Source organism: Amblyomma maculatum, chromosome 7 (assembly GCF_055883805.1).
Source record: "Amblyomma maculatum isolate TAMU_Amacu chromosome 7, ASM5588380v1, whole genome shotgun sequence".
NCBI lineage: Eukaryota > Metazoa > Arthropoda > Arachnida > Ixodida > Ixodidae > Amblyomma > Amblyomma maculatum.
In genome coordinates, this window is record NC_139350.1 from 102,608,869 (window position 1) to 102,631,531 (window position 22,663).

At 43.3% G+C, this 22,663-nt stretch overlaps 3 pseudogenes; all 3 read left to right on the forward strand.

Annotated features, from left to right (window-relative positions):
• The first annotated feature begins 16,644 nt into the window (after positions 1-16,644).
• Positions 16,645-17,434, forward strand: LOC146184167 (serine/threonine-protein phosphatase 4 catalytic subunit B pseudogene; annotated as a pseudogene).
• Positions 17,435-19,147: 1,713 nt separating this feature from the next.
• On the forward strand, positions 19,148-19,931 carry LOC146184168 (serine/threonine-protein phosphatase 4 catalytic subunit B pseudogene; annotated as a pseudogene).
• A 1,710-nt stretch (positions 19,932-21,641) lies between these two features.
• LOC146184169 (serine/threonine-protein phosphatase 4 catalytic subunit B pseudogene) lies at positions 21,642-22,425 on the forward strand (annotated as a pseudogene).
• Positions 22,426-22,663: the final 238 nt, after the last annotated feature.

A 22,663-nucleotide genomic window follows, 5' to 3' on the forward strand; every position in this document is an offset into this window, starting at 1 on the left:
AGAAAAAGAGAAGAACGCTCCGTCACCCGCAGCTAATGCTTTCGCTCAATATTTGGTTCAACAGCGTTGAACCCTTGTAATTTTCTACACACATTGAGGCATTGCATTTCACTGCATGGCTAAAAATTTAACATATTCGGGATCTTATGTTTTTGCGTGAATAAATACTGCCGAGCAGATATATGGTTTCTAGTCAGTGCTGACAAAACAAAATATTGAAATACTTGCCCCGTGCGTAGAATGACAGAAAAGAAAAACTTGGCTCCCGAAGACGACAACTCCTGTCCAACGAAAACTCACAGCAAATTTCCGCAAACACTCTGAAAACGTTCTACACACAGAGATAGTTGTAATAGAAATATCATACACTAATGTCTGCGTGGGTATAATCGAGCTGTTTATCTCTATTCAAAAAAGTAATCTTGAAGATTTGACAACAAGAATTTTAATAGGTAAGGCTACGGTGTGTTTTTATCGATGCAGTAATGACAGAAGGTTGAAAGAAAAAGCTCATCAGAGCAGTTTAATCAGAAGCTGATTGCTCTGAAGAGAGATAAATTAACCTAGGTAAAGTGACGCATATACTATAACCGATAAAAGCCCTGTGCCATGTACTGCAACGTCACTAAAATTTTACACCTGTTGTTCGTCAGGTGAACCCACAAGTGAGCCTTGGTATCACTACAAAACGTCTAAAAGCCTGCAATGTGGAAGTTCCAACCGCAGTTTCTGATGCCTGATGCATTGAGACCTGCAATTTATTTCCCTCTTTATCTGCTTGATGATCCAAGGAAAAATGAAAGATGCTGTATGCTTCTTGCGATTCCCTGTTTTGATGCAGTCTATAATTCGATATTGTAAATTCCCCTTGAGCGATTTTTTCAAACCTCTTCACTATGGTATATAAACCAAAATCTGCCCGGAGCAAATCGATCAAATAATGTAAATTTCCTCAGAAAAGTCAGTATGCGAAAGATCTGAATGAGCAATTTCTGAGCGCGATTGAAATTTCTGACAAATTTACTCACAGACCAATAACACACTAAATTGCCACATTCCCGACTACAAAATTTCGTAAGTCGACTTTATTTACCGTGAAATAGAAATCGCCGCATTTACAATTCGGACAGCTTCAAGAAAAAAAAAACAAATCTCTATTTACTGTAAAAATCCTCCGCACCACTAAAACACTTGATCAGAAAATATTCCCGCTTCTCTTTCTCAGTTTCTGCAAACCAGCAACGTTCCTTGTCGCTACTCGATTTTACTCAAAAGGCAATTATCTGCAGGCGGTTTTTCTGGGATCGTTTCTCCTGTACTTATTACATTCCATGACGAGCAACTCTATGTGAATTCATGCAAAAAGCGCATCTTCATTTACAACAAGCATCGATGCAATACTCAAGCGGATAAGATTTATTCTATCAACTTCGTTCTGTTGCCACTGAAATCCAATAAGGTTTGTTATAGACATCTGAGTAAATAAATGGTAAATGGTTTTGCAATGCTGTAAAGTTTTGAATTGTCGCTTTCGTCATGTCCAAAGTCACCCTCACGCGAATTTATTCTTTTGTTCCGGACGTGCTATGCGGCAGGATAGAGCTCTTTAAATAGCAGACGCGAGAAACTTCTTGTGCAACGATTAGTGTTATTGCGGATGCTTTCGGTACTTTTTTTTTTTAAGTTGCCAGCTTTGTATTGAGCGTATCAGACAAGAACCAGCATTTTGTTCTTCGATGTCCAACATGCACATTATCTGCTTTTACCACCGTCGCGCCTCTTCGTTTTCAAAACAAAAAAGTTAAAGAAGGAATTTCATCATCATCATCATCATCAGCCTGTTTATACCCACTGCAGGGTGAAGGCCTCTCCCATATTTCTCCACTTAACCCGGTTCTGTGCTAGCTGCATCCACTTGACCCCTGCGAACTTCTTGATCTCATCCGCCCACCTAACTTTCTGCCGCCCCCTGCTACGCTTTCCTTCCCTTGGAATCCAGTTTGTTACCTTCAGCGACCATCGGTTATCCTGTCTTCTCACTACATGTCCTGCCCATGTCCATTTCTTCTTATTAATTTCTACTAGAATGTCGGTAACTTGAGTTATTTCTCAGACCCACTCTGCATGCTTTCTATCTCTTAATGTTACCCCTACCATTTTTCGTTCCATAGCCCTCTGGGTTGTCCTCAACCTAAGTAGAACTCTCTTGGTTAGCCTCCACGTTTCAGCCCCATAGGTGAGTACAGGCAAGATGCAACTATTGTATACTTTCCTCTTGAGCGATACCGGTAAGCTGCTAGTCATAATCTGCGAGTGCTTGCCAAATGCAGCAAAGTGCAGCGGTGGCGTAGCGATAGAACATCCGCCTCGCATGCAAGAGGACCGGGGTTCAGATCCCGGTGCCGCGCAATTCTCCACCGGATGAAAAAAAAAAAAAAGAATTTAAAGTTACGTTAATATATCCTTATAATTTAGTCCAGTCTGTTCTGTTGCGGATGGTACTATCACCAAAACGACATATCTGATAAAGACGCATCTGTGCTCGTTCGTGGAATACGCTAAAGGCCGTAACAACGGTCCTACTTGCGCAAACGGGAGGACCTTCCTCAGTCAGTCGAGCCTTGCGTCTCTTTTAGCTGCCACTGGAGTACGGATCCTTCTAGGAGCGCACACGACCAAAACGTATAGGTTCAAGTAGAGCTGAACCAACGCCCCCTAGACTTAGAGAAGGCCTGCGCAAGGCCCCCTCTCCACAGTACTACGTCACGACTGAGAGATCTGGGGATAGATCGGCGGCGCCGAGCGCAAGCGTGCGCAAGCAAGGCGAACTGTAAGGACTCGGTCTGAGTGTGCATGGCATTTCAGTCGGTCGAATGCATCACCCAGATAATATTGAGACAAGAAACGTCAGCTGTTCCTGCTCCCAGTCTGATTTCAGCTGCTAGGTAAGACCTCCGCAAACGAGCTGTAGGCGCGAAAGGCTATAATTAAGAGAATGGTTCGAAGTGCTGGGCTCAGTTATAATGTCAAAGAATAATTTCGTTTTAGCTACGGTGCACTTGCGCTGGTTTTGGTTTCATTTTGCTTATTCGTTTTTGACATTTTCTACACAGTACTCATTATAACCTTTTACTGGAGGGGTAATTGCACTCAATATTGAGTTTGAAAGTTTTCTAACTCTTAATTTTGAAGGAGCGGATGTGAGGGCTCATGGGCGAGAACGAGTGTGCGGTCAGTAACTTCTCTTGTACACAGCTGACAGCGTCATGCCGGCGTCGTGCACACATGCCAATATTTGCATGCCGCATTAACGCGTTGTGGAAATCTGTCTATTATGGAAAGCCAGTGACGACTCCCTTTGGACGGGGCATGAGTGACCCGGTCTTTAAGCCCGCCTGGATCGGCGCGAGCGAGTAAAGGCAGGGACATGCGGCGGCTGAGACAAAAGTGGCGGTCAGCCTTTACGGTGAGTTAGGAATGGCAGGACAAAAGAGCGGAGATCTTAAAACAGGAGACGAACGGGATAAATGGTTAGAGTAATTGGAGGTAGCGAATGAGACTGCCGAAAAAGAGCAGGGCTCCGCCTGGTGCTCTGCCACAAAATTGGAAGCCAGGGGTCTAGGCGTGGCTGAGGTTCGGCCTCAGTCATCCCGTCTTCACGTCTGGCAGCTCATACAACGGAAAACCGGTAACGAGGATGGCAGCTGCATCTATCGGGAGTTCACAACCTGGCTGTTTCGGACGTCCGGTACTTTCTTCAAGCCCGTGCCGCTCAACGCGGACGCAGCCCAGAGGCGATGCGTAAGCAACATTGAGGCAGTTGTCTTAAAGATTTCTATGTGAAGACCTAAAATATTAGGATGAATTACAACAAAGCCACAACTAGCATAGTAGCGAGCTGGGCCTATAGTATTCAGACTTCTGGGAAGTCTGAGAAGCGAGGAGCCGTTTACGGGCTAATTGGCACGCTTCACTAGCTTGAGCAATGACATCACGTGCGTAGGTGGTTATGGGGCGGCCAGCAGGCGGGACCAGCGTGTGCAAAGGTATGGTGGGGTTCCTGCCAAAAGCAGGAAGAATGGTGAATAGTCCGTCGTGTCGTGCTTCAAAGAATTGGATGTGAATTTCATATATGGCACCGCGACGTCCAAATCTACATACCTACAGAACACATGCGTAGATAGCATGGACGTGCGCTAGATATCAACGACAGGTTTGAAGGGTCATGATTCGTCGAGAGGAGAGGAAAGGGGTCATCGTAAATAGAAGAGAGTGGATGGTGAGACGTTTGTGGCTGAATCCATTGATTTCAGCAATAATAGACGATGTGGCCGATGCACGTGCAAGCAAAGCACATAGCTGGTTATCGGATGTGCGCCAGTCATCTGGATTACGTCGACGTGGGGCGACATATAAGTAGGCCAGGATAAACTGTGCGAACGTCGGTGTGAAAAACTGGTCGGCCAGGATAAGCTGCGTGAATATCGGCTGCAGTGAGCTGGCTGGTGGCAGCAACAGAGTTGAGGCCCAAGGTGGCAACCTCATGGCGGACAACGGTCTTAATTAGGGTAACGTCCGTGTGGCGGCCGTCGGCAAAACGTTGCGGCAAGATAGTGGGAGAGGTGACCTCGAGTTCGCGGCGGACGATACGGTTTCCATTTTTGTACTATAATGAATAAACAGCGCTACAGACTAGGACGAAGATCAAGAAGCAAACAGGACGGGTGCTGACTGGCAACTGAAGTTTTTTGAAAAAAAAAACACAGCATAAATATCCAAGCCAAGCCGCACTAAACCACACATTAAACAAAAAGCAAAGTCATGATCACACAGCACACATACTACGTTTAAGAAACCCAACATCATTATCTGTTAAAGTGATTGATGGTTCACTGACACATTTCTTCACCTAATCGCGTGATATGCCTGTCCTCAACGATTACCCGGTTAATCTGTGCCGTATGGGCATCCAAAATACCTGTCTGTTTTAGAAAAGGCTGGCAGCCATCACACCCCTTACAATGCGCCACCAGATTAGAGCCTCTACCAATCTCTAATGATCTCTCGAGCTCTTGTAAACGATCATTTATACACCTGCCCGTTTGACCCACAAACACCTTATCTCAAGATAACGGAATCCTGTTAATCACTCCTACTTTACATGGAACATAGGAAAACTTATTCTTCACCCGACACGTGTTTCTTTCCCGGACTTTTTTCGCTCCTTTGTTCTTAACGGCGCTACACATTTTTGACAGTTTATTTGGTGCTGAGAAAACCACATTAACGTCAAACCTTCTGTCTACATTGTTCAAATTGTGTGATAAACTATGTACATATGGCAGAGCCTCATATCGTTTTGTATCTTTCTAATCATCCCTCTCCTGCTCCCGTGAGCCTGCCCACGACTGTTGTACTTTTTTGATCGATTTATCACATGTTCTTAATATGATCCCTCTCCTGCTCCCGTGAGCCTGCCCACGACTGTTTTACTTTTTTGATCGATTTATCACATGTTCTTAATATGATGGGACCAGAAACTCCTGCGTTCGCTAGCCTAAATAGTTGTTCAGTAAAGCTGATTCGCATATTATTAACGCATGATTTTGACAGGACTGCCCTGAGGCCGGACAGAGCGATGCCATCTTTTACGAGCTTAGAATATTGCAACCCATAATATAGTAGCTGCTTTGCCCTCCTAGACGAATACCACCAACAAACTAGACGGGCAAACTTCAAAGTGAGGTCTAGAAGACGCAGTTCATTCTCTTGTGACATCCGCTGAAATGTAAATCTCAGACCCAGTCCTTGCACTTGAAAAACTTTAAGAATATTCATATGTGTTCAGCTACTATTCCAACCTTTGTAAAAGACCAAGAAATCATCAACATGCCGAAAGATTCTTATCCCCAGCCCTTGGAAGTTTTTGGCAATTAATTCATCTACTCTGCTTAAGAAAATATCACTTAGAACAGGTGCGACATTTGAACCAATACAGATACCTGATTTCTGGGCATACGCGGCACTGTCAAATTCAACAAGCATACTTTTCAAATAAAAAGATGTAAATTCCAAAAACGACCCTGTAATTATACCGCAGTTGTTACCAGAAGCTATTTCATCATTCTGTTCCGAAATGCACATTCGAAGGCTGGTCATGGGAGCTTCATGAGGGATCATATAAAATAGATTCTCGACATCAATGCTAACTGCCAAGCAATCTCCTGGGTTGTCCGTTTTCAAGTGCTCTACCACCACCTCAGAGTTTTTTACAAGACACGGATGTTTACAAGATACTGAATACAATATACAAACGTGGTATCTGTGCTGAGTCATAAACTTTGTTTTTTGTTTAATGTGTGGTTTAGTGCGGCTTGGCTTCGATATTTATACTGTCCCTTTTTTTCAATAAAATGCCGTTCTGAGTCAGCGCCCGTCCTCTTTGCTTCTTGATCTATGTCCTAGTCTGTAGCGCTGTTTACTCATTATGTCACCGTACCAACTCGCCCAGATGTCTCTTCTATTGCATTTTAGGTTGATGCGGGCTGGTGTTGGGGCAGCAAACCTCGACACGAAGATGTCAGAGCAATATTATGGAGGCGGAGAAATGACGATGCAATGTTACGGCTTTTGGCATCCTCAAAACGACAGCATTCTTTTATGATGGTATCAACTTTGCGTAAGTCTTTGTACACAAGGAGATTGAATGCACCATCTGCGATGTCCTTCAAGACGTCACCAACATTTTGGGACTCCGTCATTTTGCGATCCACTTTGGACAAAAGGCGAACACATCGGGAATGTAAGTCACGTATGATTCGGTAGATGTCTGGCCATGGGTCTCGAGCGTTCTCTTTGCGGTAAGCTCTCGACCAAATGTTTCCCAAATGGTTCGCGGAGTTTCTCTTTCCAAGAATTCCAACTTGTCAGCTGGTTTTTATGAGTCTCGTACAAGGCTATAGCGCCGTGCCCTCGAAGTGAAAGATAACCATGCCTAACTTAAGTGTGGGGTCCCAGCAAATATATGTGCCCACACGTTCGTACTTACGTGTCCATTCTTGGTCGTCCGCTGTGTTCATACCAGTAAAACAGTCAGGATCGCGCTGATGACTATAGGATAACCGATGGGAAGGCCTCCGTTGATGCAGCATTAGGAAAGACGCTTGTTGCCGCACATGAATATGACAGCAGCAGCAGCATCAATAGGCAACAAAAAATACCGAGAGCACCATGCAATCTACACTGCAGAAATGCGAACGCCTGAACTCTGCTCGTTCGCACGGTGCATCACGTTTGCTCTCATCATTATCGACTCAATGCACCCTTACTATCGTTGCTAATGCAATCATGGTCTTTATCACTTGTTGCAGCGTCACTGTCATCGCTACTATCATCCTCACTGTAGACAAGGAGAATTATTATGTGTGTTTGACGATCCCTAACGTGGCGCAGTTGGTTAAAGCGTTCGGTACGGAATCCAAGGAATGGAGGTTCGATTCCCGGTGATTTATTCGTTTTTCTGATGACTTTAGTTTCACTCTCGGGTGATGTCGCAATTTCATTGACTGCTATAGTGTGACCGAACGAACGATCGCCGACAATATGAGCCATTAATGTGTTTAACCATAAAAAGCAAAATAATGTCATGTCGGTTGCAAAGCAAAGGCAAGACTGTAAAACGCTTCCCTCGCTTAAAACACTCATTTATTTGGGTTGTAAAAAATTACACAGAAACGGCATACGACCGTTGTTTCTCAATACCACGTTTCGATGACGTACGTGCCTAATTTGGTAAAAGCATGAAATCCGCTTCATGTGTAGCATCAGCAACACGAAAAGGCAGTTTATACTCGGCCGTAATGCTGCACTCAAAGGACAGACTTACCGAATAAGGTAGGAAAAAAGAGTTGCATTTCCTATGTCACACTCCCGTGTATGTGTTGTACAAATTTACCAGAACCGCTTGGAAAAATTGTACCACCTCAACCGCACGCATGTTTGCGGTGAGACCCTCAAGAAAGCTTGCACGGTATTGACCTTCCTTTGCACAGTTGTTACCTAGTTTGGCCGTGCGTGATGAGGAACCAGAAGACTCTACCACGAGATTGAAGGAGTGGAAGAATAGGATGCCAATTTTCGAAAAAAAAAAGCTGTGATGGCGCCATGTAGCATTACTACAAAAGCGCGCCACACTTACTTGGGAGGTTTAGAACATCGGCGCTTTCTCCAGCGACGCCAGATGGCGCTACAGCTTCCTCTTCCCGGAAACTCGGCGTTGGCATATTTTGCTCTTCAGTGTTGTCGCAGGTGTTCTTGGTTTTCGATTATGCGCGGTCAAACAAGGCAAGAACCATGGTCAGTATATTACACAACAAAAGCGCCAGTAACGCGAAAGCTTTGCGTGCACTTTAGTGCCAATGAGCCCCGAGTTCAGGAGAGATAATTTTTAAGAACGGTTCAGATAAAGCTGCGGAACTCATTATAAGGGGCACAATATTCTTCGCAAGCCCTGGGTTAGATTTTCACCGCTGTACGTACGGAATGCTATAATAAAAGCTACAGAGGCATAATCCTTTTCAAACCATATTTATTTTATGCAATTAGCAATAGCAGGAGACTTCTAAAAGCTGAAAAGCGCTTTAGGTTAGCACTAAGAATAGATAAAACCTCAGGTAAAATATTGGAAACTAATATCTTTGCATGTTTTGAAGTCAAAATGAAGCTTCCGTTGCTGACCATATGTATATTCTATTCCTAGCAATGAGAATATACCTCTCTGCTTTGCGAAACTGCCGTGGCCTACAAAAAAATAACCTACAGTACAAGCTATCAAGTTTTACCCCCTTTTAGGCACGTTGGAGGCTATACCGTATTAGGCTGCAATCCACAAAACGAAAAAATAATTTGATTTCGGTAGGAAAACGAAATTCATTCAACTTTGGTTATGCGTAAATGAACCATTAGCGCGTGTCCTGTGTCTGCTTCTCTTATTTTTAGTCAAGTTGCAATGCACCATCTTACTCAATTTCAAGTTTTGTTGAACCATTACGTGCTCAATAAAGCAGTTCAAAGAGCATCTGCAAATGAACCGCTCACCTTTTCCGTCCCCCCCCCCTCTCTCGCACACGCACAATTATAGCATCTTCAAAGGTAAAACAATCGCTTCGCGCATAGGCGTCAACTAACCCCTCCAGTATCACATCTGCGGAAGCTGATACATCAATTAAACGTGGTACCAAAAAGATGTACTGCTGTATGCCATATTTCAGTCCCGTTTTATACCAATTAAGCGAGCAGTTTTATCAAGGGAGACATGTTATTGCAGGTGCTTAAGGCTTCAACAGTCAGCATGTTATTTTCTTTAAATTGTATTTATGAGAACCGTCATATTTCATTTTCTATGAATATTCTATGCAAAAGAAACAAAATAACTTGCATCGTTCAAGATTGAGATTGGTTCACATACTTGAAAAAAGCGAGAAAAAACGCAAACGAAAGAACATTTATGCTGTTTTTTTACATGCACGCAATTGACTTGAAATGTTGTTGCATAATATTCCCTGCGCCGCCGAACGTTGAAGAAGACGTTGATCAACAACAGTGAGACAGAAGGAAGACGAAGCTGTAGCAGTATAAATGAGAGCTCACTACCTGACGTCAAGGAAGTGTGGTGCAACAAAGAGAAACACTATGAATGAAACACAACACAGGCGTACACTACCAACTGTAATACAAAACAGAATGCAAACTTCTTCTTTAACGCCCAAGCACAGCTTCCTTATCTACACACAAGTACTTCACATTCGCACACCTCTTCGTTCCTAAGCAGATATGTCTGGCCAACAGTAAATGTTCGCAACCCTCACATCCCAGATATTGTTCAAGCAGCGAATACAAGACCAAGTCCATCACTCACATCATCCAAACAAAACTGTCATAACTTCCGCCACTGAGACACAAATTAAAAAAAACACCACTCATCTGGAGCTGCCAAAAATTGTGTTCACTCACAACACATCTAAAAGGCAAATCCAGTTTGTGAGTCTTAACAGGGAAAAATGCATGAAGGCAACCTTTGCAATCACTGATCACCTTGGCCGATCTGGTCAGCTGCAGTTCATTACATACTGCGATGGCTTTTGATGTACTAGCTTTGTTCTATACAAGCACACAATTGTTATTTGCCTGGGTCACTTTCTGTTAGTATTGGCGAGCCGAAATCACTGCAAAGCCCCAAGGGCTGTGTGGTGCATGAGGGGAATATTGGATGGGCTGGATGGTACCCCAAGGACTTCTCGGAAGATGGATCTAGTACTGCAGTCTAAATAATGTTTTAGATGATAACCTTCGTCTTCTTCAAACGGAAAAAGGGGGCTTCAAAGTGGTTCTGGCTGGAATATATGAAGAGAAGGCGACCCCGAAGAATTTTAGGAAGAACTAAGAATTTTCTGCTTGTACAGAAGAAAGCAAAAGAAAGCTAGTAGAGCAAATGTCATCATGTTATGTAAAGAACTGCAGCTGAGCAGATTGGCCAAAGTGATCAGCGACTGCAAGAAAGGTTGCCTTGATGTGTTTTTTCCTTTTAAGACTCATGAACTGAACTCTCCTTTTAGATGTATTGTAAGTGAACGTGATTCATGGCAGCTGCAGATCTGTGGTGATCTTTTAGTTTGCGTCTAAGTGGCAGAAGTTGTAACTGTCTTGCTTGGACAATGTGAGGGGTGAACTTTTTTATTTCGCAAACTTTATTTCAAAAATTATGTAAAGCATTTTCTATAGTATGTCTTATGGCAGGTTTGGGAAATAAAAAAAGTCCACCCCTCACCTTGGATGGGAGGATTACTAACATCTATTGTTGCCCAGGTATATCTGCGTAATTGGGAAAGAAGAGTTGTTTTAGTGTGATGTACTTGCATGTGAAAGTGAAAGCTGGGGTTCCGTTTTGTGTTATAATTGGTAGTGTGTGCTTGTGTAGCGTTTCGCTTTTTGTGTTTGTCATCATTGCACTGCTGTTCTGGGTATCATGCGCCATTTCTTTCCACAAGCTGTTGAAGGAAGTGCATTTTGCTTATAACAAATGGTGCAGTTTTCTTCATAACTGAACATTGCAGCAGTACAGTGCATGCGAAATGTGTTCTATCTTAGAGTAAAGAGATGGCTCCTAATTCTACAGGGGTCTGCAGAGCTAGATGCCATTTTGCTCACACTTTTGGTACTATATAGACAAGCGTCAGCCAGTGACGTCAGTGGAGATGCGGTGGCACTGGTGACAGCTGTGACTTTCGGGGTGTAGGAAAAAACCCGAGCCGTCTGTTTCGTTTTCAAGCATAGTTCTGAATATTCCTGCAAGCTGTGGTGCTGTCAGTTACACCACGAGGCACAAGAAAGAAAATGGCACCTGTTTTCATGTTTGTTAGTGTCTGATAAAGATGACTGAGTGCAAAGGGCAACGTGAGCACTACAAGTAGACCCTTCAGCGACGAATTGCCTTTGCAGTTAACGTGCGTTGCACATCTGCACTACAACTTGATCAGGTAGTTCACAACTCTTAATTGTCGGACCAAATTTTTGGCCGCACCACGAAGAGCGCAATAGCAAACACCTGCAGTTTGTGGACGTTTTGTTTTATATGCTGTCCATTCATAAGAAGTTTAATCAAATCTCCTTGACAACCCAGTCACCTGCAGTGCCCACGTTTTCGTACAGAAAAGGTCACAAAAGCTGCTGTGAAGGTAACAGTAGTTATCTCAAGCGGTCACTCCAGCCCGATATTGCCGAAACAGGTGCGGTCTTCTGGATTAGCTTTTCTGTTTTCACCTTCAAGAGTTTCAATGAGTGACTTCATAACCAGTTTTATAAAGCGAGTGAACATCATTAGTATCCCGGCAAAGTTATGCAGTGTTATTTCTCAGATCGATAAATTTTCTTTTGAAGGTCATCAGGAACCTGCAGAACGAATTAAATATTCACGTAAAACCTAGCTCTGATTGAGCAGTATATTTAAAAATGATACATATGGTATATGGAGTTTAATGCCCCAAAGTGGATTCGGCTATAGGGTTGCAAAATAAGCAGTATAAGATGACTTGAATTTGATTAAAAATGTTTCAAGTATGATTAAAAGAATAGCTGATCGCTCAAATTTTGCTGCACGCACTCATGGAGAACATTGCAGTTCTGCTCATGCACCTCTCCTATAAAGCGAAAAGAACAAAATAAGAGCACTCCTAAAGCCTTCATGTGTAAATTAACCTGTGAATGACATTGATGCATCTATACGAGGAAACAGGCGTGACACTTTCTTTGTCGACCAGGATGAAAGCTTGACAGCGCACTATAAAAGAATGTTACAAAGAACTATAGAATGAATTTCTGTCTCTTAAGTTTCAGGTACATAGGGCTAGAAATATGATTCGTAGTTCCCTATTAGTTGCCGGTAATAATTGTTCTATAGAGTGAATTGGTGCTTGGAGCAGCAGAAAGTATATCAAAAAGAGTCGTCATATGAAAAGCACACTTCCAGTCATTCATACCACTGTCCTCCTTTCATGCGCTAGCAATAGACCCAGAAGTTTAACAGTGTTGACCTTTTTCTTATACATTTTTACTTAATCAGTTACTACAGCGACCTATGTACTGTAGCCACGCACTGCTGAAGTCATGGCGAAGGATGTCAATGCAGCTCTTTGCCGGGTAATTCCAGCAGTAATCAGCTCCAGAAGTGCTGAACTACTCTCCAGGCATAAACCAAACCATTTCTAAGCACAAGCGGCGGTCGGCGCTTTGGAACTGAGCGACTCTTTCGTAATTGGTCTACTCATGAAACTCCCTTTGTGATTCCTAATCTGCCATAGTAAAAAAAATGATATGGTTAACTTTTGCAAAGCATTTATCGCAGAGCTAGTACAAGCAGTGTGGTTGAGCCCAATTTGCACCGGCGGCAGCTGGCTTGGCTTGAGTAGAAACTTGCTTGTCGCGGTTATCGCTCTTAGCAGCAATTTGCCACTGGTCAGCGATTCTCAAGAGTGATTCAATTTTTGTAATCTACTCAGTATTCCAGACAGCAACAAATTTCGCTCGCTTCATTTCTGACATTGGCACTAGCGATGCGCTGTTTTGTTCGCGTACGGTTTGCGGGAGGAGGGGCCATCGCGGTGATGTTTACGGCGGTCGAGGAGGTGCTGCCTTTGTGTGATGCTTGACTACACTGTTGACGCCTCGTCGGACGACACTCCGGGAACCATTTATAAATAGGATATTTGTAAATGCAGCTTCATTCCGCCAATCACTGCGTCCGTTCTGCTGTTGTACTTAATGGGCAATAGCTGCTGTAACCGAGAACGGCAGTGAGCTGTGTAACAGCAGCGAACCGCGATTGGCGGGTAACCATGGTTAAGTTCGGTAACCGTGATTAAGCCAGCCGAGTAACTAGGGTATAAGAGAAACTTATGGTCAGTTTGAGTAGAGGAGCAGTTTCAGAGAGGAGGAAATTGTAAGCTGTGAATAGAAAAGAATTTGGATGGCAGATATGGTTAGTATGCTTGAAGCAGAGCAGATGGCTGCAGGTAATGCAAAACAGTGATAATTGAAAATCAGTGGGGCAGTACTTTGTCCTACAGTGGAAGTAACCAGCCTAATGATGTCGATAATTGATGTAGACTTACCTTGCAATCCATATTGCACTAAGTTCTGTAGTATACAGTGCAAACAGTGTCACAATTTCTAATTACATTAAATTATTTGTTGTCCAAATGGTTATTCCCCATCCGCTTACAGTAATTGTGCAAATAGTCAAGTTGTATCGGTCAGTCATTGATGCTGCATGCATTGTTCTTGCTTTCACTTCGTTGCTATATTACTTTGCAGGTTGTATCTGCACTGTAGTATTATGTATGAGCGTTTGTAGCTTTGTACCAAGTCAGATTGTAATATTGATATTTAACCACACTGATATTACCTATTACCTAATTTTGCAGATTCCTTGTGGCACTACCTCAAGGTGAAGGCCTGCCCTGCCGATGAGCTGCAGAAGCGCCACAAAAAGGTAGCAAGGTACCTGGCGAGAAGTGCTATGACCTGCGGCGGTAAATATCTTCTCATGGTCACGTTTGATTCTTCTGTCCAGTTTAGGCAGTATTAGGTGGATGGCTGTTATAATTTGTTCAGCATCACAGTAGCAGGTAATGATTGTCATCATGGCTGTGGTGATTGTCTTCCTCATCGAGTTCTTCTGATATGTTGCCAGTGAGACGAGAGCAAAAGGAAGATCACCTGTTGCAATGCAGTCAGCAAACTCAAGCCAGCAGGCAGGAAAAAACTCCTAATGCCTCTCATCCATCTCGTGCACCACTGATCTGCCGAGCACTGCATAGCTTAAATCTAAGGAGTTGCGAATGCCTGAGGTCTGTATTAATTGGTGCCCAAATAAGTGCCTCCAATAACAAGCATTGGACATCATTGGAGCTATGCACTTTTGCTAGCACTAAGTTGACAAGATCAGGATAGGTGAGAGTTCACTATCTGTTATCAAGGAAGCATATTGTGCTTATAAAAATGATATAGTTTTCTTCATAATTGGTCGTTCGAACTATGCAGTGCATGCGAAATGTGTTGTCGCAGTCAACAGATGTCTCCTAAATTCAGCAGCGGTCTGCACAGCTAGGTGACATTTTGTTGACACGTTGCACACATATGAGCTCTGCAATGCTTACGTACATTTCTTATGGGCATGCAGTCTCACAGTCTTTCTCTTCTTCAGCTAGGGCATGCTGAACTCGCACAAGCAGAAAAAGGAACGTCATCAGCCGGGAGTATTGTGGTAATAAATTGTTTTGCCCCAAGTAAGGTGTTTTTGGTGTGCATGGCCATACTTAAGAATGCATGGAATGCCGAGCTAGAGTGGTGCTCCAAAGCGGATAGTTAATTTATCAATAGCAACTTCTTGACGAGACAGACTACAGAAATGAACCTCGATACACAAATACTACACACCAGGAGACAGACTACAGACGGACAACACTACAAAAGACGGAGTACTGACATGCGACAAACTACACAAAACAGACTACAGAAATACTACACAAGACAAAAAACACAATTACGACATGCCGAAAATGCGACAAACTACAGGTATTTTTTCTGTAGCATTTCTGTAGTACGTTTTTATTGGGACAGTTTGGGCTCAAGATATTTTTCTTGAAAGCTATATCACTTGAATAGCGCTAGTAATCATTAGCTTAGAAGATTTGGCTTCTTTCATATTCATCTTCCCCGTCCTCAATAACTGAAAGTTTTCTCGCAGTTTTTTTTTGTTCAGCTGCTGCTGCTTGCTGCTACTGCTCGCCTGCAAGCCTACAAGCCTGCCTGCCTGCCTGCATAGAGGCTTTCTCGTGCATTTTTGCAGTCATACTTATATTATTCAAACAGCTGGACGGCTGACATTTATCATTACTTGCAGCATTCAGATCAAAAGTATACAACTGCACCTAAAAAAAGAAAAATTGATATTTTCTCTGCCAATTTAGGGCGAATATTGAAATCAAGCCAAGTACTGACTATGGTAATATTGGGGAACCGCAACAGCAGAAAATAAGAGTTGGAATAAATTCAATCATGAACGTACACTTTTATTTATCATCTTTTTCACACTGTCCTTGCTGTGCGCACCCCTAAGGGGTGTTGAAGGCTGGTGTGGCACGTTGACGCCACCACCCCAAGTGAAGCATGTGTACGTACCCTTGATGCTGGCAACAATAGATAATGTTTCGATTCTTTTTAAAAAACATACGAAACCAAACTGCTCGTAAATGCGTTGTTTAGCCTTTTAAGACGAAGGATGTGACGCTGTATTGAGCTTGAAATGGAATTCTTTCTCACCTGTGCAGAGTTGCTAAAGTATTCAAAATATCGCACCTCTCTGTGCGAAAGCAAAAATAAATTGCTTTATAAATCTCCCACTCTTCAAAAGTAAACATATTTTGAGTCACCGCTCAAACAAACGTCTGTACTTCAGGCCGTAGCTGGAAATTCCGCGTGATCTTCAAAACACCAGTGGACAATGATCGTCCGATTTGGACTTCATGACACTAAGGACATAAATACTAGCCCTGAGTGCAATCAATTTCTATAGCGTTATTGTGGGAGCATTTCATAAAGATAGCACCAATGTAAAAATCTAAGTTGAAAATAAAAATGCATGGCCGAGATTGTTAATATTGGTTTTCTCGCACGGCCAACAATCTGCAAGAGGCAAAAGACAAAGAGGTTCGAGAATTCAATTCCACCCTCATCCAAATTTACAAACATCCAAATTTTCGCTTCGTATGTTTTTTCGTTTCAATAACTTTTGTGATCTTAAATCTTATGTTTTTGTTTTGTTGACAATTACTTTATGCACTAATTCAGTATGTGTAGGACAATTGGCCGTCCACCAGAACAATGACCAAAACCCCGTCGTGGGTATGTGCCATATATCAAGGCAGTAGAAGAAGAAGAACAACAAGAACGGCTGACCTACCATTACGACGTTTTCGTTCTTCCAGAAATCTGTCCAGCCATGATCTACTCGGCAACGTGCTCCGGCTGCTTCCAGCCTCATATTTAGACCGGTAAGTAGATTTCAATCAGACCGCAAAGAAAATATGCGGAGGCATGGGTGACAGCACTAATCTGTACAGCCAGATCGAGCAATAGAGAAGGTGCGAATTCCTTATTGAGTCCGAGGAGAAGTTAGTGTGCGCAAAGCCCGGGAAACTCTTATCAAATTGACTAACTTGCAGATGGTGGACTCACCAGTCAACGTATGTGGTGATATGCACGGCCAGTTTTATGACCTGCAAGATCTGTTCAAAGTTGGTGGAGAGGTCCCCAGTAGCAACTACATCTTCATGGGAGACATTGTCGACCAGAACTTTCACAGTGTAGAGACATTTCGTTTGCTGCTCGCCATCAATTTACGCTACCCAGAACGCATCACACTGATCAGGGGAAACCACGAGAGCCGACATGTTTCGATGCGATGCGGCTTTTGTGATGAGTGGTTGCGAAATTACAATTGCCTTGTTGTGTGGCGTTGCTGCAGGCCCTTTGGACTCCCTGCCTTTGTGTGCTGTCATCCATGGCAAGATTTTCTGCGTTCATGGAGGTCTGTCACCATCTATCCAAACTCTGGACTTCTGAGCCATGGACCGCAAGCAGGAGGTGCCCCTGTAGGGGGACCATGTGTGACCTTCTTTGGTCAGACTCTGGAGGCAAACTAGGCTGGAAGACGAGTCCCAGAGTGACTGGCTACCACTTGGGAAGCGATGCGGTCACTCTATTCAACGCGACCAAACACATCGATATGATCTGCCACGCCCCCCAACTAGTAAAGGAAGCAGTTCAAAGCGACCACTACAGTAATCTGATTTCTTATCTGATCTAGTCCGGACGTCATGGTGTTAATAAAAACGCAGAGTTCTTTCCTGCACTGTCATGCCTTATCGTTTCTTGATAACTGATCTATTCCGGACACCATGGTGTTATTAAGACACGCAGATTTCTTTCCTGCACACTGCCGCCTTTTCTTGATCACATAATTTTGATGCTAACACCTGAAAGTGCCATATAGCGTAAGATGAGAATTAGGGGTTGCTTTTTTAGGGGAAGCGGGTGGGCCTTTATTGCAGAAGGCACCTGCACTACAGTTTGTGCTCAACATATTTTTCTTGAAAGATATATCACTTGGATAGCGCTAGTAACCATTAGTTTAGAAGATTAGGCTTCTTTCATATTCATCTTCCCTGTCCTCAATTACTGAATGTGTTCTCGTTGTATTATTTTTTTCAGCTGCTGCTGCATGCTGCTACTGCTCGCCTGGAAGCCTGCAAGCCTGCCTGCCTGCCTGCATAGAGGCTTTCTCATGCTTTTTTGCAGACATACTTATATTATTCAAACTGCTGGACGGCTGACATTTATCATTACTTGCAGCATTCAGATCAAAAGTATACAACTGCTCCTAAAAAAAGAAAAATTGATATTTTTTCTGCCAATTAGGGCGACTATTGAAATCAAGCCAAGTATTGACTATGGTAATATTGGGGAACCGCAACAGCAGAAAATAAGAGTTGGAATAAATTCAATCATGAACGTACACTTTTATTTATCATCTTTTTCACACTGTCCTTGCTGTGGGCACCCCCAAGGGGTGTTGAAAAGCCGGTGTGGCACGTTGACTCCACCACCCAAAGTGAAGCATGTGTACGTGCCCTCGATGCTGGCAACAATAGATAATGATTCGATTCTTTTTAAAAAACATACGAAACCAGACTGCTCGTAAATGCGTTGTTTAGCCATTTAAGACGAAGGATGTGACGCTGTATTGAGCTTGAAATGGAATTCTTTCTCACCTATGCAGAGTTGCAAAAGTATTCAAAATATCGCACTTCTCAGTGCGAAAGTAAAAATAAATTGCTTTATAAATCTCCCACACTTCAAAAGTAAACATATTTTGAGTCACCGCTCAAACAAACGTCTATACTTCAGGCCGTAGCTGGAAATCCGCGTGATGTTCAAAATGCCAGTGGACGATGATGGTCCGATTTTGACTTCATGACACTAAAGCCATAAATACTAGCCCTGAGTGAAATCAATTTCTATGGCGTTATTGTGGAAGCATTTCATAAAGATAGCACGAATGTAAAAATCAAAGTTGAAAATAAAAATGCATGGCCGAGATTGTTAATATTGGTTTTCTTGCACGGCCAACAATCTGCATGACGCAGAAGACAAAGAGGTTCGAGAATTCAATTCCACCCTCATCCAAATTTACAAACATCCAAATTTTCGCTTCGTATGTTTTTTCGTTTCAATAACTTTTGTGATCTTAAATCTTATGTTTTTGTTTTGTTGACAATTACTTTATGCACTAATTCAGTATGTGTAGGACAATTGGCCGTCCACCAGAACAATGACCAAAACCCCATCGTGGGTATGTGCCATATATCAAGGCAGTAGAAGAAGAAGAACAACAAGAACGGCTGACCTACCATTACGAGGTTTTCGGTCTTACAGAAATCTGTCCAGCCGTGATCTACTCGGCAACGTGCTTCGGCTGCTTCCTGCCTCATATTTAGACCGGTAAGCAGATTTCAATCACACAGCAAAGAAAATGTGCGGAGGCATGGGTGACAGCACTAATCTGTACAGCCAGATCGAGCAACAGCGAAGGTGCGAATTCCTTATTGAGTTCGAGGACAAGTTAGTGTGCGCAAAGCCCGGGAAACTCTTATCAAATTGACTAACTTGCAGATGGTGGACTCACCAGTCAACGTATGTGGTGATATCCACGGCCAGTTTTATGACCTAAAAGAACTGTTCGAAGTTGGTGGAGAGGTCCCCAGTAGCAACTACATCTTCATGGGAGACTTTGTCGACCAGAGCTTTCACAGTGTAGAGACATTTCGTTTGCTGCTAGCCATCAATTTACGCTACCCAGAACGCGTCACACTGATCAGGGGAAACCACGACAGCCGACATGTTTCGATGCGGTGCGGCTTTTGTGATGAGTGGTTGCGAAATTACAATTGCCTTGTTGTGTGGCGTTGCTGCAGGGTCCTTGGACTACCTGCCTTTGTGTGCTGTCATCGATGGCAAAATTTTCTGCGTTCATGGAGGTCTGTCACCATCTATCCAAACTCTGGACTTCTGAGCCATGGACCGCAAGCAGGAGGTGCCCCTGTAGGGGGACCAAGTGTGACCTTCTTTGGTCAGACTCTGGAGGCAAACTAGGCTGGAAGGCGAGTCCCAGAGTGACTGGCTACCTCTTGGGAAGCGATGCGGTTACTCTATTCAACGCGACCAATCACATCGATATGATCTGCCACGCCCCCCAACTAGTAAAGGAAGCAGTTCAAAGCGACCACTACAGTAATCTGATTTCTTCTCTGATCTAGTCCGGACGCCATGGTGTTAATAAAAACGCGGAGTTCTTTCCTGCACTCTGACGCCTTATTGTTTCTTCATAATTGATCTATTCCGGACACCATGGTGTTATTAAGACACGCAGATTTCTTTCCAGCACACTGCCGCCTTTTCTTGATCACATAATGTTGATGCTAACACCTGAAAGTGCCATATAGCGTAAGATGAGAATTAAGGGTTGCTTTTTTAAGGGAAGCGGGTGGGCCTTTATTGCAGAAGGTACCAGTACTACAGTTTGTGCTCAACATATTTTTCTTGAAAGCTATATCACTTGGTTAGCGCTAGTAACCATTAGTTCAGATTTGGCTTCTTTCATGTTCATCTTCCCCGTCCTCAATTACTGAATGTGTTCTCGTAGTATTATTTTTTTCAGCTGCTGCTGCTTGCTGCTACTGCTCGCCTGCAAGCCTGCCTGCCTGCCTGCATAGAGGCTTTCTCGTGCTTTTTTGCAGACATACTTATATTATTCAAACTGCTGGACGGCTGATATTTATCATTACTTGCAGCATTCAGATCAAAAGTATACAACTGCTCCTAAAAAAGAAACATTGATATTTTCTCTGCCAATTAGGGCGAATATTGATATCAAGCCAAGTACTGACTATGGTAATATTGGGGAACCGCAACAGCAGAAAATGAGTCGAATAAATTCAATCATGAACGTACACTTTTATTTATCATCTTTTTCGCACTGTCCTTGCTGTGGGCACCCCTAAGGGGTGTTGGAAAGCCGGTGTGGCACGTTGACACCACCATCCCAAGTGAAGCATGTGTACGTGCCCTCGATGCTGGCAACAATAGATAATGTTTCGATTCTTTTTAAAAAACATACAAAACCAAACTGCTCGTAAATGCGTTGTTTAGCCATTTAAGATGAAGGATGTGACGCTGTATTGAGCTTGAAATGGAATTCTTTCTCACCTATGCAGAGTTGCAAAAGTATTCAAAATATCGCACTTCTCAGTGCGAAAGTAAAAATAAATTGCTTTATAAATCTCCCACACTTCAAAAGTAAACATATTTTGAGTCACCGCTCAAACAAACGTCCATACTTCAGGCCGTAGCTGGAAATCCGCGTGATGTTCAAAATGCCAGTGGACGATGATGGTCCGATTTTGACTTCATGACACTAAAGCCATAAATACTAGCCCTGAGTGAAATCAATTTCTATGGCGTTATTGTGGAAGCATTTCATAAAGATAGCACGAATGTAAAAATCAAAGTTGAAAATAAAAATGCATGGCCGAGATTGTTAATATTGGTTTTCTTGCACGGCCAACAATCTGCATGACGCAGAAGACAAAGAGGTTCGAGAATTCAATTCCACCCTCATCCAAATTTACAAACATCCAAATTTTCGCTTCGTATGTTTTTTCGTTTCAATAACTTTTGTGATCTTAAATCTTATGTTTTTGTTTTGTTGACAATTACTTTATGCACTAATTCAGTATGTGTAGGACAATTGGCCGTCCACCAGAACAATGACCAAAACCCCATCGTGGGTATGTGCCATATATCAAGGCAGTAGAAGAAGAAGAACAACAAGAACGGCTGACCTACCATTACGAGGTTTTCGGTCTTACAGAAATCTGTCCAGCCGTGATCTACTCGGCAACGTGCTTCGGCTGCTTCCTGCCTCATATTTAGACCAGTAAGCAGATTTCAATCACACAGCAAAGAAAATGTGCGGAGGCATGGGTGACAGCACTAATCTGTACAGCCAGATCGAGCAACAGCGAAGGTGCGAATTCCTTATTGAGTTCGAGGACAAGTTAGTGTGCGCAAAGCCCGGGAAACTCTTATCAAATTGACTAACTTGCAGATGGTGGACTCACCAGTCAACGTATGTGGTGATATCCACGGCCAGTTTTATGACCTAAAAGAACTGTTCGAAGTTGGTGGAGAGGTCCCCAGTAGCAACTACATCTTCATGGGAGACTTTGTCGACCAGAGCTTTCACAGTGTAGAGACATTTCGTTTGCTGCTAGCCATCAATTTACGCTACCCAGAACGCATCACACTGATCAGGGGAAACCACGACAGCCGACATGTTTCGATGCGGTGCGGCTTTTGTGATGAGTGGTTGCGAAATTACAATTGCCTTGTTGTGTGGCGTTGCTGCAGGGTCCTTGGACTACCTGCCTTTGTGTGCTGTCATCGATGGCAAAATTTTCTGCGTTCATGGAGGTCTGTCACCATCTATCCAAACTCTGGACTTCTGAGCCATGGACCGCAAGCAGGAGGTGCCCCTGTAGGGGGACCAAGTGTGACCTTCTTTGGTCAGACTCTGGAGGCAAACTAGGCTGGAAGGCGAGTCCCAGAGTGACTGGCTACCTCTTGGGAAGCGATGCGGTTACTCTATTCAACGCGACCAATCACATCGATATGATCTGCCACGCCCCCCAACTAGTAAAGGAAGCAGTTCAAAGCGACCACTACAGTAATCTGATTTCTTCTCTGATCTAGTCCGGACGCCATGGTGTTAATAAAAACGCGGAGTTCTTTCCTGCACTCTGACGCCTTATTGTTTCTTCATAATTGATCTATTCCGGACACCATGGTGTTATTAAGACACGCAGATTTCTTTCCAGCACACTGCCGCCTTTTCTTGATCACATAATGTTGATGCTAACACCTGAAAGTGCCATATAGCGTAAGATGAGAATTAAGGGTTGCTTTTTTAGGGGAAGCGGGTGGGCCTTTA